Source organism: Lycorma delicatula, chromosome 1, assembly GCF_047948215.1.
Source record: "Lycorma delicatula isolate Av1 chromosome 1, ASM4794821v1, whole genome shotgun sequence".
Classification (NCBI taxonomy): domain Eukaryota; kingdom Metazoa; phylum Arthropoda; class Insecta; order Hemiptera; family Fulgoridae; genus Lycorma; species Lycorma delicatula.
Window position 1 is genome coordinate 125,154,428 of NC_134455.1, and position 19,250 is coordinate 125,173,677.

Below are 19,250 nucleotides of genomic sequence, written 5' to 3' on the forward strand. Positions count from 1 at the left end.
ATTAAAATCAATAAATTCTTACTTATATGGGGACAAAAATTTTCAAAAATTCAAAATTTTTTTGTCACAATTTAGTTTTATGAAAATAAAAGACTGGAATGCAAATACAGACAGCAAATACAGTTTTACAATGATAAAGCTGTTAAGGTATTGTTTATTAACATCATTTATTTTTAATGTCTCAGTTTTTCAAAATGTAAACAATTTTTTATCGTTTCCTATAAAATGTTCATTATAACAGAGTTTTTGGTTATATTTTTGCTTTCATTCTTTACCTACTTCTATTATCTTTATTATGTATGTTTGATTACATCAGTAGCTGCTTAAGAGGAACATAGTGTTCCATCATTTTTGAATGTAAAATGATTGTATTTTGAAATATTTTTTGTATTTTCTTGTTTGCATTTTATTTATTGGGATTGAACACACTTTATTGTTTTTGTAATATATCTAATTGAATATATATTTAAATTCTGTATATACTTAAGATTTTTGTCATGCTGCCTACTGCCCTTATATTGTTTATATATATTTTGTGTGACCAAGGGTTGTTTGAATTTTGTGGATAGTAATGTAATGAAGGTTTTCTAATAACTAATTTATCACCTAAAAAGTATTGATCTATTATAAACTGCTGCAGTGAATTAATTTTTAATTGTTAAATGGATTTAAAAAAATCAAATGTTCATTTTTTTGAATAATTATTTATAAAATAATTTACGTATAATTAACTTTTAAAATGCATTTCTTTTCATTAGCCTATAGTTAGAATAAATAAATTTTGTAATTTCATATGATAAAAAGGTAAAATGATTGCTATGAACCTTTTGCTTAAACTCCCAACGTAATATTCTTCAATCCTTGTAATTTAAATTAAACTTACCCTAAGACACAAGTATCGCATTTTTTTATAAAATAATATTTATCCACATAGTAAACAAAATCACACAGAGAAAAAAATTTATTGTACACAGCAAATACTCCAACAACTTTATCTTTTTAAAATAAAAGCGCGAACCAATATACCAAACAAAATTAAAGTACTTACATTACAACGTACACTTGACTATAATATTTATCAAATCAGCTGTTTCTTCATCTAAAGTTCAAAATGGCCAACGTTAACCATAGAAATTGATTTTTGCATTGCTGCGATTATTTTAAAACGCCAATCTTTGTGGTAGATAAGTTAAATAATAGCAATATTTCAGTTTCTTATTAAAAATTATTTTAATTAAAAAGGTATTTTAAAGTATATGCGAAAATGATTTTATTAAATATAAAAGCATACCAAAATCTACGCCCTTTTTGCGTAAACTGCTTACATTACAATTTAGTTCGTCATATAATGTGCGGTAAATGCATAGTCACATTCATTATTTTGTTTTGATGTGATAAATTTAGTAATACTACGTTGGTAATATTGCTCGTTTTTAATTTTGAAATATTTCTCATTGAAATATATCTAACATTGAAAAAAATGAAAATGAATAAATGTAAAGTGAACCGGCAGTTAGGGTTAAGTTGCACCAGCATTGTAGATAGTTATTCGAGCATGTGGATATCAACTGTGTACTAAAAAATGCTGCAAGTGTAAGTTTTAATAATCAGGAAGAAAACTGAAAAATTAAGATTCCATTAAAAAAGGAGGAAAACTCTTTTGTTGTAAATTTATTTTATCTATCTTCCAAACATAAAAGGCTGTCCAGAAAAATGTAAAGTAGGATCCATTAATTTTATCAATAAAAGAGGAAAGCCTACCAAAAGATGAAATAAAATTGAATCTCAAATATAGTCCATGATTAATCAATCCAACATATAGAGGTTGTAAACCCATCTCCTAATAAAAAAAAGTTTTATCAGTATCTAGATTAAAGTATAACAAAAAAGAGGTAAGTATTTTTGTATTATACACTCTTCATAATTAAAAAACCTCACAGGTTATAATTTCTAACTGCAAGAAAGCAGGTTCCAAAGTTCCTCCATGGAATTGTATTATGGCTAAAACTTGCCGTTACCTACCTAAGTTATAAATTGCCAGTGCTACAAATGCTTATTATCAACATCTGCTACCCAGAAACAGCATCAAAAAGGATTACAGATACAGTGATCATGTGTTTGACTTTGTAGGGGAAATTAAAAATGGTGTCTTTTCTATACAATAGTTTGCTTCTGTGAATTTTTGGCTTGTAATTTTGGATATATAGTAAAAATGATCAGCAACTTTGTTTCATCGTATTGATTGTTTTCCAGGTTGTTGAAGAAAACCATTTACACTTTCAAAAGACCATGTATTTTCTTCACATTCTTACCTTAGACTGTCGTCATTAATGTTAGCTTCATCCAAAATATATGTAGATGTGTAATGTATTATGGCTAAAACTTGCTGTTATCTAAGTTAAACTCCAGTGCAATTGCTAAATATTTTCAATATACATTGCTTAATAAATATTTATTACATGAATATTTTTTAATAATTAACAAATATTATTGAAACTATAAACTATTATTAAAATATATCTTTTATTAAGCATAACTTTATAAAAAAAATGTTTATTCTGTATTCATTAAATTAAATTAGTTTATGTTATCAAGCAGGAGATCTACACATGTTTACTGGTCAAAGTATTTATGGCACTAATATACATATGTCTAACTCTTTCTTCTGACAAGGAATTATCTGGTATTATTTGTTGCGAAGCATTAACTGTAGTCTGACTACTTTTTTGATTTCTTTGTTCCTGTAAATAACTACTTTTACTCCTATTTTGTTCCTCTGAAGAAGTTTCCTGTAATTTACTTTCTTTTTTTACTATCCCCTGAATATATTCATGGAATTTTCTCTTTATATATTTTTGATCAAAAATTATGCCAGATAAACTTCTTCTATCAATTAAATGAAATAAATTATTATATTCATTATAGCGAGCAATTGCATAAAAAAATATAATATACAAACGTATCACAATATAAGCTGTACTAGAAACTAAGCAAATTAAGAATGGTAAAATTACATTTTCACTGAACATCATGCTTTCTGTAAGTTGTCGTAAACTGAAGCCATATGTTAAAGCTACATAATAAGCTGCAAATGTAGGTGTTTGTAACAAATTAGGAAAATGTAAATAAAGAATGACACAAAAACAAAAGAATATTACAAGAATTACTGAAATGACACTTAATGAATAGTGAAGTGTATGTTGTAATACATCAAACTTAGGAGACAAAAACCACAAAAACAGTACTTTAAGAATAATGCTTGCTGTAAAAAAAGCAATAATCCCTATGCATAACTGCTCACGTAATATAGGTTTATAAATATTAAAAAATTCCTTGTTATATATTTCAGTATAACTTTCGGTGATGTAGAAGACTTCAAAAATATGCAGTACAGTCAACACTATTCCTGTTATACTAAGCAAAAATGCTATAAAACGTAGTAAATTTGAAATTTGTTGAAAAAATTTCTTACATCCACACAACTGGATTAAATAAATTGTACGAATACCAGAAATAAATATTACAATTAACATTAATATTGTCGCAACAGCTCCCCAATGTCTGATATGAAATAAATTTAGAATCAAGGAATTGACCTGAAAAAAGAAAAAAACATTTATCAATACACACCTGGATTTTATATGTAATTTATTTCAATACTTAAAATCAGTGCCCTTTACAATCATGTGCCAATCACCAGTATTTAATTGTCTTAAATACTTAATTGTCGGAGATCATGTGTCATCATGAATAAGTAGTTTTGCTACTACAGTTCACAGTTTGGTTACATAAAGGGAAACATTAATATGAATTGTATTTTGTTCATGATGGTCAGCTATGAACACTTCAGCTACTTTTTATGATAAAGCAAATCCAAATATAAAAAATCTGATTGTGGGCACTACATGACTTCCTTGTATGCCTATTAAATTATATAGACATAAATTAGAAGTACATAAAATTTTATTTCATTAATAACTTCTGTTATTTTAATTATTGAATTATTTATTGTAAAAATATTTTTACAATCAAAGGCTAATAATTATTAATACATTAATATGTTTAAATTTTAAAGTTGAAAGTTATAAAAGAAAGTCTGATTTGAATCGATCAAAATATATCAATTAAAATTTCATTTAAGCTCTCAATGAGGGCTTATTGCTTCAGTTAAGAAAAGTCTAAAATTCAAATTTTTTGGATTTTGGGCTTTTTTTACACTTTTGGTTCAGTCAATTGCAGTCAAAAACAGCAATGCACAACTAAATCCAACAGATAGTTTTTAGTGACATACATATGTACGTACAGATATCACACCGAAATTAGACAAATTGGATTCAGGGATGGTCAAAATGTATATTTCCAGTGAAATCTGAGAACCAAAATTTTTCACCATCACAATACTTCCTTTACTTCGTACCAGCAATGTATTATTTTCCAAACTCACATAATGTTTTCAGCTATGTTATTGCCTGTGGTGTTTTGAGTTGATTAAAGTATAAAGAATTTTAAATGTATCCGTTAGATTGGTATATCATTGTTATCATTTAAGTGTATTAGGGAATAGTACTTTTCTTGCGTATATATTGAAATTTTGTTATTTTCATCTATGAAATAGTTGGTAAAAGTTGTTTTGGATGACAAAATTACATGTTATATATTTGTTTGAAGCAGTAACCAATATACAAAGTCTGTAAATGAAGTATATAGACTCAATTTTTTTGGCAGCCATGTGGCAACACTGTAAATTTACTAGTAAACATATGTTTATATGAACAGCTGATTTATATAAGGCAATATTTTTAGTCTACTGCTGCCATGTGAGATGTAAACAAACTTTTCGACAAACAAGTTTCTTGTTGTACATTACAAAAATGAGTGATACTAATTATGAGCAACATTGTACAATCAAGTTTTGTGTTGAAATTAGTAACTCTATGAGAATGCTTTGTAAACTTAAGATGAAGCATTCTCGATGGGAATGCTACGGAAAGTTTAAGAGGGTGTTTGGAGATTATGCTCTGTCACAAGCCCAAGTTTTTAGGTGGTTTAAAGCATTCAGATGCCTGGTATCGACCCACTGGGTTGGTCTGGAGGTGAACGCGTCACAAACCAGTTATTTCAAAGTCGAGATTTCCAATGTTCAAATCCTAGTAAAGGCAATTACTTTTATACGGATTGGAATACTGTGGATACCGTTGTCCTTTGGTGGTTGGGTTTCAATTACCTGAGACTGTACAAGAACTACACTTCACTTACACTTGTACATATCATCCTCTGAAGTAGTACCTGATGATTCCCGGAGGCTAAAAAAAAAAATAACTGGGAATCAGTTGTAGATTACACACTCTGGAAGACCATTAATGTCAAAAAGTAACGACAATTTTGGGCGAACCAGAGACCTGATAGGGTACGACCAGTGAGTAACTGTCAAAATGATTGCAGAACAACTGAATTTGAACTATACTACAGTCCATCAAATTTTGACAAAACAAATTTGACATGAAAGATTTGTGCAAAATTGGTCCCAAAAAACCTCACTGTTGAACAGAAAAACAACAGGGTGTAAGTGTGCCATGACTTGTGTACAACCCAAATACAAAACGCCAGAGCAAGTAGTGGCACTCATCAAACTCACCACATCCCAAAAAAACAGAAATGAGCAAATCAAAAATCAAAATCATGCTTGTTTCTTTGATAACAAAGGCAATGTCCATAAGGAGTTTTTGCCTACAGGACAGACTGCAAATCAATATTTTACAGAAAAATTCTTGAAAGACTGCGGAAAAGAGTTGTCTGCATGAAACCAGCCATCAAAGACTACTGGATGCTACATCATGACAAATTAATAAGTTTTTGGCAAACAAAAACACTCCTGCAGTTCCTCAGCCACCTTATTCACCTGACCAAGTCCCTGCAATGTTATCCTGTTTCCAACTTTAAAAGCACCTCAAAGGACACATTTTGGAACAGCAGAAAACATTAAAAAAATGTAACCGACAACTGAAGGATTTCCAGTTCTGAGTTCCCAACACTGCTAAGAAGAGTGGGAAAACCTTTAAGTGTTGCATGGGAATTATTTTGAGAACTTCCCAAGGGAACTATTTCGAAGGTGGTGATGAGTCCACGTATAATTGTATTGTAAATAAAACTTTTTTCTGCACAAGCCCCATTACTTTATTTACAGACCTCATATGTTTGAATCATGTTTATTTATTTTATTAACCACATAGTGTATACAAATTTTTTGTAGTACATTGTGTTTTTATGCAGCAGTAATTTGATGTTACGTATTGGTAATTTTCTTTGTTTGATCATTATCAGGTTAATATTGCAGTACGTTATGGGTAAACATTTTGCCTGATTGTTGTAATTGAGGAGTAAAATTTCTAATTATCAATTAAATTTAAAATGATTACCTCAATTTTTGTTATATATGCTCCAGATGCAAAATTCTCTGCTATGAATACAACTGCAGTAAATGTATTTGTATTGACATTATACACAATTAGTTCTATAAATATCACTCTAGTTAATTCATCCAGCCAACTCATCTCTTTTAGATATTTTACTATATAAATTGAATGATCTTTAGTATAATGCAAATTTACTATATATCCGCCACCATGATAATATTTTCTAGATTTTCCTGAAAAAAATGAATATAATCTGATAAATCTTGTTTATTTCTTCTTAACTTCATATATGTTTCTGCATCCTTTAAATGTTAATTTAAAGAATGTTAATTTATTCTACCTTTCTGGCTGCTTTCTGAATTTAACTTTTTTCAGGGGGTGCTATGCAATAATACATAGTAAAAAAAATGTGCAACAATAATTTGTGAGGATTAGATGCAAATTGTCTAACTGCAGCATCAACTAATTACGACTTGTTTATTTAACCTATTGCATTATCCATATAATATCATATTTAACTTATCAATGAAGGAAATCTTCAATAGTACTTGTGCAGGGCTGTGAAAGAGTTTCTAACAGTAAGGGTAAGACAATTCACTCTTTTTTAAATTTTAAAATCTCAATTATGTCTGGCCCTTTCCTTTTCTTGTACCTCACGTACTTCATTCCACACTTTAAACCACAGTTTATTTTCTCCTTCAATTCTAAGTTGTAGAACATTGAATTATATTAAGTACTTTCACTCTTCCTTCAATGAACTTCACCTCTTACTTGTCTACTTTTAAAATAGTCTTGATGTTCTCTGCATCTTTCCAATGAACTTGTCAATAATAGTTTGAATGTGTTGGTTTGCTTTGACTGTGTCAAGTGTCTTTCAATTTAAGTGAATTTGCTGCAGGTTTCAGTATAGCTGAGTAATTAGCAATTAATGTACAGACAATTTGCATGCCGCAGCTTGCATTTCCGTGGTTCCCACATGCAGCAATATTATGAAATATAAACTTAAGTAAGGAAAAGTTAATATATTTGATATACTTCCCAGCATCAGGAAGTGGCAACCCAGCCAGCTTGTTCACCCAGCCCTGTTCTTACTTATCTAATTATTATTTTTAATATCACAAATTGGAGAGAAAAAATTAACGAAAGGTTAATTAACAAAGGTCTTTTTCTATTTTAGGCAATTAGATATTAATTTACTAAGCCTTTGGCACGGTTGTTATTAATACAATTTTATTAATTAAATTTCCACTTACCAACAATTTAAAAAGTGTAAATTCTAGAACTTTAAGAGCTGTTACTCTACCTTCAGGGATTTTCTAAAAGATATTAATTTAAATTCAAATCAATAATAGTTTTTAAATTAGTTTTTTTTGGTATGTTCATAAGTCAGTTGTCATGAATAAAATTAATTTTTACGTCAATAAGACAGTAACGTTTGTAAGATGTTTGCGACTATTATGAAATAGATTTAATATTTTATTTTTTTCTTCAGTCATTTGACTGGTTTGATGCAGCTCTCCAAGATTACCTATCTAGTGCTAGTCGTTTCATTTCAGTATACCCCCTACATCCTACATCCCTAACAATTTGTTTTACATATTCAAACGTGGCCTGCCTACACAATTTTTTCCTTCTACCTGTCCTTCCAATATTAAAGTGACTATTCCAGGATGCCTTAGTATGTGGCCTATAAGTCTGTCTCTTCTTTTAACTATATTTTTCCAAATGCAAATATCTATTTGCCGCAATACCTCTTCATTTGTAACTTTATCCATCCATCTGATTTTTAACATTCTCCTATAGCACCACATTTCAAAAGCTTCTAATCTTTTCTTCTCAGATACTCAGATTGTCCAAGCTTCACTTTCATATAAAGCGACACTCCAAACATATACTTGATGTAAACAAATTATATTTCTGACTGAAGGCTCATTTCGCTTGTGCTATTCGGCATTTTATATCGCTCCTGCTTTGTCCATCTTTAGTAATTCTATTTTCTAAATAACAAAATTTTTCTACCTTCATAATCTTTTCCCCTTCTATTTTCAGATTCAGTGGTCCATCTTTGTTATTTCTAATACATTTCATTACTTTTGTTTTGATCTTGTTTATTTTCATGCGATAGTTCTTGTGTAGGACTTCATCTATGCCATTCATTGTTTCTTCTAAATCCTTTTTACTCTCAGCTAGAATTACTATATCATCAGCAAATCGTAGCATCTTAATTTTTCACCTTTTACTGTTACTCCGAATCTAAATTGTTCTTTAACATCATTAACTACTAGTTTCATTTAAAGATTTAAAAGTAACGGAGATAAGGAACATCCTTGTCGGACTCCCTTTCTTATTACGGCTTCTTTCTTATGTTCTTCAATTATTACTGTTGCTGTTTGGTTCCTGTACATGTTATCTATCTCTGTATTTGAACCCTAATTTTTTTAAAATGCTGAACATTTTATTCCATTCTACGTTATCGAATGCCTTTTCTAGGTCTATAAACGCCAAGTATGTTGGTTTGTTTTTCTTTAATCTTCCTTCTACTATTAATCTGAGGCCTAAAATTGCTTCCCTTGTCCCTATACTTTTCCTGAAACCAAATTGGTCTTCTCCTAACACTTCTTCCACTCTTCTCTCAATTCTTCCGTATAGAATTCTAGTTAAGATTTTTGATGCATGACTAGTTAAACTAATTGTTCTCTATTCTTTACATTTATCTGCCCCTGTTCTTTGGTATCATGACTATAACACTTTTTTTGAAGTCTGACGGAACTTCAATCAATCGCTTCCTCACCTGCACTGCGCAGTAATTCTACAGGTATTCCGTCTATTCCAGGAGCCTTTCTGCCATTTAAATCTTTTAATGCTCTCTTAAATTCAGATCTCAGTATTGTTTCTCCCATTTCATCCTCCTCAACTTCCTCTTCTTCCTCTATAACACCATTTTCTAATTCATTTCCTCCGTATAACTCTTCAATATATTCCACCCATCTATCGACTTTACCTTTCGTATTATTTATTGGTGTACCATCTTTGTTTAACACATTATTAGATTTTAATTTATGAACCCCAAAATAACTTTACTGTATGCTCCGTCTATTTTACCAATGTTCATTTCTCTTTCCACTTCTGAAAACTTTTCTTTAATCCACTCTTCTTTCGCTAGTTTGCACTTCCTGTTTATAGCATTTCTTAATTGTCGGTAGTTCCTTCTACTTTCTTCATCTCTAGCATTCTTATATTTTCTACGTTCATCCATTAGCTGCAATATATCGTCTGAAACCCAAGGTTTTCTACCAGTTCTCTTTGTTCTGCCTAAGTTTGCTACTGCTGATTTAATATTTTCCTTTTTAACATTCTCCCATTCTTCTTCTACATTTTCTACCTTATCTTTTTTACTAAGTTTTTACTAAGTTTTGCAGTTTTGATTCCTAAATCTTTGCTTAACCATGATATATTCTATCTGATACATTGCAGTATCGCCTGGCTTTTTCCAAGTGTATATTCTTCTATTATGATTTATAGCAATTACTAAATTATACTTTGTGCAAAACTCTTATAAGTCGGTCCCCTCTTTGGTTCTTTTGCCCAGCCCGTATTCACCTACTATATTTCCTTCCTTGCCCTTTCCAATGCTTGCATTCCAATCTCCAACTATTATTAAATTTTCATCTCCTTTTACGTGTTTAATTGCTTCATCAATCTCTTCGTATACACACTCTACCTCATCATTATCATGGGCGCTTGCAGTTATATAGACGTTAACAATCGTTTAGGTTTTGATTTTATCCTTATTACAATGATTCTATTGGTATGAATTTTGAAATATTCTACTCTCTTCCCTATCTTTTTGTTCATTATGAAACCTACTCCTGCCTGCCCATTATTTGAACCTGAGTTTAGTATTCTAAAATTACCTGACCAAAAGTTGCCTTCCTCTTCCCACCGAACCTCACTAATTCCTACTACATCCACATTTATCCTATCCATTTCTCTTTTAAATTTTCCAGCCTACCAACCTTTTTTAAACTTCTAACATTCCATGCTCCGACTCATAGTATGTTATTTTTTTAATTTTCTGGTGACCCTCTCCTTAGTAGTCCCCACCCGGAGATCCCAACGGGGGACTAGTTTACCTCTGGAATATTTTACCACTGAAGGCGCCTCCATCATTGCTATATGAAAATGCGGAGAGCCACATTTTCTTGGAAAAAAAACAGCTGTAGTTTTCCATTGCTTTCAGCTGCACGGTACTCAGAGGACTGAGTGATGTTGATATGGCCGTTTAAGTCGTCCTGACTCACGCCCCTAACAACTACTGAAAGAGCTGCTGCCCTCTTTCAGGAATCATTCCTTAGTCTGGCTCTCAACAGATACCTCTCCGATATGGTTGCACCTTCGGTCCACTGAGTACTCAAGCCCCCTCACCAACAGCAAGGTCTCATGATTCATAGAGGAGGAGATTTAATATATGAGGGTTATTTTTATTCAAGGTCCGATCGGTCACGAAAAATCGGATGAACCCGAAAAATCGGCCCCGAAAAACCCGCGCAAAAATCGGATGAACCTTTGCACATATATGTTCCACAGCGTCTCTAGTATGTCCTTCAATCACGCCTCATCACTTCGTTTAGTTCTGAACACGCAGCTAGCATGTAAACATGTCTACAACAATAGCATCTCCCGCCAAGTGTGAAGTGTGTGCGGTAATTCGATTTCTTCAGGCCGAGGGGTGTAATGCAGCTGAAATTCATCGACAAATAAGTAATGTGAATGGTGAAACTTAAGAGAGTGACAGCAAAGTGCGCAATGGTGCAGGAACTTAAAGCAGGCGGTCAGGGAAGGAAGCAAGTGTCAACCGATGTCGTTGAGCGAGTGGGTGAGGCAATTGAGTGATTCGTTTCCTGAAATTTCTAGGTCAGCTCTCTACACCATTGTGAGTGACAGACTTCAGTACCGCAAACGATGTGCAGGTTCCCAAGACCATCACAAAATGCTGAGAATGGATGGTCAGATGCTGTCTTACCATCACAAAACATTGAGAATGGTCGCCTCCCTAGCATTTCTCCAGCACTACCACAATGAAGGAGAAGATTTTTTGAACAAAATTGTCACAGGAGACGAGACATTGGTTCGTTTCAAAACTGAAGAAACAAAAGAACAATCCAAACAGTGGATGCATTCTCATTCTCCCAGTAAACCAAAGAAATTCAAGCGAACCTTCTCCAACAGAGAGTGTATGGCTACTGTGTTCTGGGACCGGAATGGAGTTCTCTTGGTGGAATTCATGGAACATGGCACAACCATCACTGCAGCCTCATACTGCATGACTATTCATCAATGTCTACGAAGGGTAATTCAGAAAAAGCAGAGAGGAATGTCATCAGGTATTGTCTTTCTCCATGACAAATGCTCGGTCGCATACTGTAACAAAGAAGCTCCTGCAGTGTTTTTGTTGGGAAGTGTTTGATCACCCACCATACAGCCCGAACTTGGCTCCACCCGATTTTCACCTCTTTGTTCACATGAAACGCTGGTTAGGAGGACAACATTTTGGCACAGACATCAAGCTGCAGACCAGTGTAGAAACATGGCTGAAAACACAGGCGGCTCTGTGCTATGACAAGGGTATTGGAAAGTTGGTACCACGCTACGACAAATGTCTAAATCGGAGTGGCGACTATGTAGAGAAATAGCATAACTATGCAAGTACTTATTGTGACCAATCAGACCTTGAAAAAAAATAACCCTCATACATCATATTAAAACTAAAAACAATCAACATATTAAACTAAAGCAATCGTAATTGAGGAAACACATTGTATTAAAATTTATTGAAATTTAATTTATACAATTAGGTAATTTGATTTTCATTTCTTTTTTGAATTTTAGGTAATTAGGTTCTTTTAAATGTCAGCTAAAAAGACTGTCTAATGACAGAGTAATTAGTGGTTCACACCCAGAATTCAATTGGTTGAGAAGATAGATGTGTATCAAGCTACTAATGTCATCAATCATGGCCTTGCACCATCTTTGATGGCATTCTGTAAAATCATTATGTTCTTGTGTTAATTATGTGGTATGCTTCTTTGATGAAGCATTAATTAAAATTGTACTGAGGGGTCAAATTGACAAATGGATTTTGTGCAATTTTACAAAGTATGAACAAGGTATTTATGTGTGTTTTTTGGTCCATTGCTCAACATTCCAATGGTTTCATAAAAGGTATCTCTCCTCTAGATAAAAACAAAATATTAAAAATATCTATGATGGACCAAATGTCAATATAAGCTTTTAAAAATTTTCAGTGGAGCCATGAAAACATGGATTGAATCTGTCAAATGGAATATTCAAACCTTTATAAGAGATCTTTACTACTTCTTGTTTAAAGTGATAGCCCAGCGCGGTATGGTATACGTTGAATAATAATGACAAAATATGATGTTCTATTCTAGTTTTCTTATATGTATTACTTTTAGTCATAGTAATTTTAGTTTCCTTTTATTTTATGAAAATAAAGTTATTAAATATTGTTTTTTGTTTACTTTGCAAAATAATGTAGGCTAGTTTTTGTTAAAATTTTTAAGCAATCTTAGATGCAAGCCAATTATTTTTGAAAATTGCTTTAGTTAACTTTAAAAATGAATGTAGTAATAAATGATAAAAAAAGTGTGAGGGGCAGCTATGGGGATGGTGGAGGCTGCAAAAAAATAAAAGTATGTATATATTTTGCAGAGTAAATGCAAAAATAAAAATAAAATAAAAAGAAAAATAAATTCATAAATGCACAAATCTAAACATTTAATGGGAATCCTGATTTCCCTCTTCAGCTAATGTATTAACAAAACCAACAACAAAGCAATCCTTAAAAACATGGATGCCTCTCACAATTTAGTAAAGCTAGCAATAAGCTTGCATTGCAGTTGAATTTGATACGCAGTTACACATACTCCTTGATACGCAGTTTTGAATTTCTGGGATAATTTTAAGTTGTTCACAACAAGATTAAGCTTGTAAGAAGAGTATGTAAGTAGAAAGGCTTTTTTTGTACTTTTGTCTCGCCCAGACATAGTGGAACATCCGTTTTCGACGGATGTTCAGTGGCTTTGGCAATACTCACAGCATTAAGTCTTTCAAGCTGTAGAAAACCTAATTTGTTCTTTGTCAGAAATATCTGCCAGTTTCATTAGCCAGCCAAAATGCTAAAAACAAAGCTTTTTAACCCCTTGTGACCAAAATGAAATGTTCTATATTGTGCTACAATCGGGCATTACTTCATTTTGGATGATAGATGATCAGATGATGCGCCTTTTGGTCCATGCTCAAAATGGTCTTGTGAATCACCTACTTCGATGCATAAATTGCATTAGTCGATAAATACGCCTTCATCCAGATTTTTTCTCTGGGAGGTAAACATGTGTGCCAGAAAAAATGATGCAGGTAACAATTGTGGACAATACTTTGTTTTTTTTCTATTAATTTTTATGAAGACTGGTGAGTTGGATGTCCACTAGAACGCCCTCCATGAATAAAATTTTGCAAATTCCATTGCAGTCTGATGTCTCTGGGACTGTACATGTGCTTTGCAATAACCATGCAAGCTCTTGTACTTAGTGAAAGGTCTGATGGAAACATCAGGATGGCGGAAACATCAGGATGGCAGAAACATCACACAGTATTTACAGAAAGTACCTTTGAGTCGCCTTGAGAAAGCTAGATATGGTGAATAATATTGTCCAGCCACTGGTAATCAACCATCAATTCACTTTCACTGTGTTACACGTTGGTTTGAACTGTAGAAGAAGGCCCTGCAGTCACAGTGTGTGAAGCAGAGGGTGGTTGTACTTCCTTTGTACTCATCCTCATTGTTGCTGCTGGTATTTTATTTTTTTAAATTCACTGCAAAAAAAACCAAATTTAATTTGACCAAACACTGATGCGAACGTGGCATCTCGCTGCATTGGTTTTACTAGCAAGATTGTAACTGACAACTTTATGCAGTATAGGATTATGCTAGTAAACAAATCTAGAAACAAGCTCATTGCCAAAAGCAATATTGGCAATTAGGCCAAATTTTGAATTGTTTTTTACTGTTCATCAGAAGTACTGATTATTTAGAAAACTTAACAAAAATTACAAACTTAAATACTAAACTCTAAAGTTCCAAAACATACTAGAGACATACTTGCAAGCAAAAGGTAACCCAAAAAATGAATAACAAAAACCTAAAATTTGTTAAGAGCTAGCCTTATGTAAATTTATGGTACAATTGAAAGTGAAATAAAAGCATGTAATAAATGTTAAGTAGGCTATTTACTAAACATTGTTCTAATATCCATGCTTTATTATAAAGTAGATGTACACACACTACTTACTTCTTAATTATTTATAAGGACCGTTCCATTTTTTATGAGATCTTCTAGAAGACAGTCATACCTTCATTATATATTTTTTTAACTACTGAAATCAAAAGGCAGATTTGGCACAATGCCGTGAACTAAAGTAAACTACGCTTTCGTAATTCTTTGTAGCCTTGTCAATAGTAAATTTATTTTTTTCATGATAACTGGTTTGATATGCGAGATTTAACTAGCATTTAACTGGTTAAGCTGAAGGGTTAAAAAAATGGTATAACACTTCAAACTTGTCAGTTATTGATGAAAAGTAAGCAATGTTATACCATTAAATCTGAAACATTTTTTTTTACTACCAGCTAGCTGGAAGTAAAAAGTGAGTCCCCTTTACTGTTTTTATGATGCCGTAAAATAGTAGACAATGAAAATAAAGCAAAATGCAAGCTTCACCATGGAAATGGTTTTAATTTCATATCCCAGAACTTGAACTGGATTTAATGTATCTAAGAACTTAATCCTCTGCGTAAGCTTTTAGTTTCCAGCAATCAAGTATTTGTAAAAAAAAAAACATGATTAGAAACTAAAACTTTGAGCTAATACTACCATATAGTTTTTCTTAAGGTTGTGCCTTGTAAAAAGAATGTAAAAGTAATGTTTACAGTTGGACATAGTCAGAATTTGTGATGAATAGAGATAAAGCGTATTGTACAGCTTAACTCAATTTCCATTGGCTTGGCATGCCAATATCACAATGTAACATAAGGAAACCACTCATGTTCTTTAGAATGGCTGTGCTAGTTTCAGGAGGGCCTTGCATCTGATAAGTTTGTTCAATCCACACCTTTTTGGTATGTATCATACTGAAATATAATTTAAACCTTTATGATTTATATAAATACTTATATATGGTATGAACACATTATTCTACACGTATTCTATATAAATAACAAAATTTATTTATTCAGTAACAACAAGCTAAAGTTTAGTAACAATTACTGGTGGGTTAATATATTTGTGACGTGTGAAAAATGGCATGCCTGACTAAGACATTCAATAAACAGGAAAAAATTACATTTAAATAGCTAAAACATTTAGTATGAGAATATAGCATTCCCTTCACTTTTGATCAAAGATTTTTTAATTATGCTACAGATACAATTTTATACATACAAATAAAATTAATTACACAATTTCAATTATGTAATAAATTGTTGTAGTACCATACATTCCAATAGTATCTGTATCTGATTCAGTTTTGTACAACCAATAGTCTTTCTGGATATTTAATGTTTGGCTTTTAGTGTCTGGCTCTCTAAAAAAACTATGTTCTTTTGATGATTGATAACTGGTATTAGGCTGCCATTTAGGACCGTAATCACCTGTGTCTTCATGATCTTCAAGTACATTATGACAAGTAAAATATCTACTGTCATTTAAAGTAGATGGCAACAAGCATGAATTTTCTAAAAAAATATATATTATAAAAAAATATTTTATTATCCTTAACTGTAAATATTATTTTTATAATAAAAATTTTAATTTTGTTTTGACATTCAATTTCAAGAGGATCTCACTACCTGTACGTGAATAATCATTCAACGTAATCTTTTCTTTTTTTGAAAAAAAATATGATTAATGTATTAAATACATTTATAAATTAATATGTAAGTAATATAAAAAAATTATATAAAATATATACTAATTATGTTATCAAGTTATACCTTCATTATATATTTTTTTAACTGGAATCAAAAGGCAGGACTTGGCACAATGCTGTGAACTAAAGTAAATTAGCTTCCATAATTCTTTGTAGCCTTGTCAATAGTCAGCTACTGCAGTCTTTTGTGTTCAGTCACAATTGTGTTAATTTTTTTTCATGATAACTGGTTTGATGTGTGAGATTTAACTAGCATTTAACACTTCAAACTAGTCAGTTATTGATGGAATAACTAGTCGAGTTATTGATTGGATTCCCTTCTTAGGCTTTTATAATGCATTTATTAATTATGACTATAGTCTAGCAACTGTTTACATTTGCATGGCGGTTGTGGAAGCTTACCCTGCTAACAGTCAACATAGATATCCTCTTTAGTTTTTATCCTTTTAAGGGTGGCCCATATTTTATGAAGTCAAATGGAACTTAGCACTTTGTGATGCAATGGAGGCTGTGATTAAGGACCTGCATTAACAATGCTTATGTCATTGTGGCCAAGCATTTTTGACTACTAAAAAATAGTAGATAGTGTTTTTGATCATAGCTGATTCTCATTACCACTGTCAATATGCGCTGTTCTTCTAATATTCAGAAGTGAGGTAGACAAATGACTTAATATTATAAGCCAGTGAACATTTGTGGGGTTAGTCATTTCTTTTGTTGTCATACTACTAAGCTGTATGTCTACTTCTTTAAAATGTTGTCAGTTATCCAAATTGCTGATGAGGTAATCTTATGAGTAATATTGGACTTATTCAATATGGTTTGAATTTATGGTTTGAAGTTATAGTTAAAATGTTTAAATTTTAAGTGCACAAACATTTATTTATTTTGATTTCATTCTACAGCAGAAAAAAATTCCCATGCTTTTGAATGATGGTATTTCTAGTCATCAGCAGTACTTTTTATATGTTTTTGCTTACAGATGTTTTTTAACGGTCTGTTAAATTAATCAGGTATTTTGGGGTTTTATTGTGTGTAAGGACAATTTCCATTCTGGTAAATTTATTATCAGTCTGCTTTTTGTATTAAGTGGAGACAAGATATTAGCTGAATGTTGCTTTATCTGTGGAGATACTCTCAAATATCAGACATTTCAGCAATTTTTTCATTATCCTCTTTTTTTATAGTACGCTGGCTTTTACCTTTTAGTTTTAAAGGAGTTAACTCTATGCCTACTACTCAGTGTCTGAAAGTTTATAAAACACTTCACATTTATCTGCTTTAACATACTGCATTTGGATGTCAAGGGGCTTATCTGCTATTCATTTACTCTTTGATACAGTTCTACCTAGGAATATACTACTTCTTACCTAGGAATATATTCTTTTCAATGTATTTTTTTTTTGAGAGTTAAGCATTTTTTCTGTGATTTTAGAAAAGGATTGTCAGTTATCTTTTTTATATTTTATATGGGAGCATACATAGCCATAGCTCAGATTATGATGCTTTAAAGTGAAAAAGTATGGTTTGAACTTATTGCAAATGAAATCAGTTAGGTCATTTAAAATGATCAAGGAATAAATAGTTCTACGGACAACAAATATACTATTTATCATTAATAAACAAACTTTCGTAACAACAAGCTTATTTCAAAACATTTTCAATTGTCTTTGTGACCATCTTCGATGATGGAAGTTATTCAAAGAAAGTTATATAGTTTGTTGTTACAAAAGTTATATTTTTAAATAGCTTATTTTAAAAAAAAAATTAAATAGACCAAACATATAAGTTCTGCCATTAACAACAACTGCACATCCAACAGTATCATCCTGTTTCAATCCATTCGTGTACATTATTGCATCTGGGTTTGTCTTTGAGAGAATATGGTAAAACATTTGCTGAAAGACCATTTGCTAAAAGTTCTAACATAAAATTTATAAGGTTGATTCTCCACAGAGGATATGAACAGGGATACTTTAGAAAAATAAAAGGTATTACAACATTTATAAGGTATTATAAATGCCAGGTATGAAAAGCAATAGGGGTAGTAGTATAATGTAAAAGCTGGGTAATTCAGTTGCCCTTTATGAGGGGCAAAGTAACAAGTTAGATGTTAACATCTAAAAGCATCTGTTGTAAGACAAAGAAAAGCATGATGTATGGCATGTAACATCTTCAAGAGTAGGTGACAACCATAATCTAAATGGGAATAAACTAAGGAATAATAGAAATGCAACTTACATGACTGATTGACTCCCCAACTGATGTTGCTAAGGACTCTTAGCATATCTAGAAGTTTGGAAAATTTCATTTTTTATTGTTTGATGTGTTTGATCCATGCAAGATGGTTACCAAAAAAATAAACCTAAAACTTAACATTAGAAGAAATAGAAATTAGTGCTCCCTTGAGGAAAATTTGCGGAATGAAAGGGTTCCGCAGGCAAGAAAAGACTATACATTTTGTTTTCTCAGGTGGAAAGGTGAAGCCTTTAACCTTGGACCAAGGTTCAAGGCGAGCTGTAGTGTTCTGTAGAAGTTTCTCTGCTGTGGCTGTTGAACAGGGCATAGTATACATAACAAAATCAACAAATAAAGCACATGAAATATATAGCTGCATACATTTAGTAATGCTATTGATGGCTATAGCAAACAAGGTGGCAGCACTTAATACACTACCTTGAGGCACTCCATTCTCCAAAGTGACGCTACCCAATAAAGAATCTTAACATGAAACAGAAAGTTCAGTCATTTAAGAAACCCTAATAAAGCAAGCATGTGAATTATCTAGGGTTAATATTCATTTTGTTGGAAGTACCAGAGAAGTTGATT

At 31.8% G+C, this 19,250-nt stretch overlaps 1 protein-coding gene across 6 annotated transcripts in view; it reads right to left on the bottom strand.

The window, feature by feature from the left end:
• Positions 1-1,170, bottom strand: part of LOC142321891 (hexosaminidase D-like) — an 83,873-nt gene extending 82,703 nt beyond the window's left edge. For 3 of the 6 annotated variants that reach the window (XM_075360383.1, XM_075360402.1, XM_075360418.1), the window contains exon 1: positions 884-1,042. The gene's annotated coding sequence lies outside the window, so the exon portion shown is untranslated. The other 3 variants (XM_075360411.1, XM_075360393.1, XM_075360428.1) reach the window with 3 other exon arrangements.
• Between the last annotated feature and the right edge of the window lie 18,080 nt (positions 1,171-19,250).